The sequence below is a fragment of the Schistocerca gregaria genome, chromosome 1, assembly GCF_023897955.1.
Source record: "Schistocerca gregaria isolate iqSchGreg1 chromosome 1, iqSchGreg1.2, whole genome shotgun sequence".
Taxonomy (NCBI): Eukaryota; Metazoa; Arthropoda; class Insecta; order Orthoptera; family Acrididae; genus Schistocerca; species Schistocerca gregaria.
In genome coordinates this window covers 1,065,843,871-1,065,845,341 of record NC_064920.1, presented here as the reverse complement: position 1 = coordinate 1,065,845,341, position 1,471 = coordinate 1,065,843,871, and the positions used below count along the sequence as shown (strand labels likewise).

The 1,471-nt window shown below is 40.5% G+C and overlaps 1 non-coding gene across 1 annotated transcript; it reads right to left on the bottom strand.

Moving 5' to 3' along the window:
- Positions 1–914: 914 nt before the first annotated feature.
- On the bottom strand, positions 915–988 carry Trnat-ugu (transfer RNA threonine (anticodon UGU)). Its single transcript has one exon. It is a non-coding gene; the product is annotated as a tRNA-Thr (tRNA).
- Between the last annotated feature and the right edge of the window lie 483 nt (positions 989–1,471).

Sequence of the window (1,471 nt, the reverse complement as noted above, 5' to 3'; positions counted from 1 at the left end):
CCCCATAGTCCATGTTTCAGCGCCATGTAGACAAGACATTTTGTGAATCTCTTCCTGAGTTCTCTGTTCAGTCTGCTGCAGAAAATTCTTCTTTTCTTATAAAACGCCTCTTTTGCCATTGATATCCTTGTTTTAATTTCTGTGGTGCACTTCCAACCGGTGTCTATCCTGCTTCCAAGACACTTAAAATTTTGCACCTGTTCTAGTATTTATCCATTCAGCATAATTTTTATTTCCTTATTTCCTCCTAGTGCCAATACTTTCGTTTTATTTCTGTTAATTTTCGTTCCATATTTTTTCCGTTAGTTTCAGTGGTGTCCAGCAAATCTTGTAATTCTTTTGCCCCTGTGGCTAGAAGGACCATGTCATCAGCAAACCTCAAACACCCTACTCTTCTTCCTCCAGTTTCTACGCCTTTGTCATCTAACGAGCATTGGTCACTCACATTTTCCAACTAGAGGTTGAAAAGAGTAGGTGATAGACAACATCCTTGTCTTACTCCTTTTCCTAGTCCGATCCAGTTTCTACTTTCTCCTCTCACTTTAACTGAAACTTTTTGATTAAGATATAATGAGTTTACAAGTCTTCTGGTTTTCCAGTCCACTCTCTTTTCCTTCATTACAGTCGCCAGTTTGTCCCAAACCACATTGTAAAATTCCTGTTCTAGATCGATGAAGCACATATATAGGTCTCTTCCCTTTTCAATAAACCTTTCTCCCAAGATTCGCAGGAGCCCTATTCCATCTCTGGTGCCCTTATTCCGTCTAAAGCCAAACTGCTCCTCGCCAAGATTCTCCTCCATTACTTTTTCAAGTCTTTTATTAATTATTCTTACCATCAATGATGACTAACTGAAACCCTCAGCTGCCGAGAGGTGGTGTTGATATATCTCGATGTGGACAGCTGAAAATGTGTGCCCCGACCGGGACTCGAACCCGGGATCTCCTGCTCACATGGCAGACGCTCTATCCATCTGAGCCACCGAGGTCACAGATGAATAGCGAGACTGCAGGAACTTATCCCATGCACGCTTCCCGTGAGACTCACATTCCCAACTGTCTATAAGGTACATTACATATGTAGAATTGTTAGTCATCATTTATTCCAGGGAAAAGCTGCACGGTCATCAATAGCATTCTGTTCTTTCGAGAACACTTACTGTCTTCAAATATATTCTTAACATCTCTTTGACTGCATGTGAAATGAGGCTGATTGTCCTGTGCTCACTGCATTTCTTGGTTCCTTGTTTTTTCGATTATGGAATCATTACTGTTGTCAGAAAGTCCTCAGGCCATTCACCACTGTCATATATTTTATTACATAATCTCAGTATTTCTCTTATTCCATCTTGGTTCAAGCATTTTAATATTTCTCCCGGTATCGTATCTATACCTACCGCTCTACCATTATTCATTGCAGCTATGGCAGATTTTACTTCTTCCATTATGAAGATTGGTCCTTTCTCGTCATC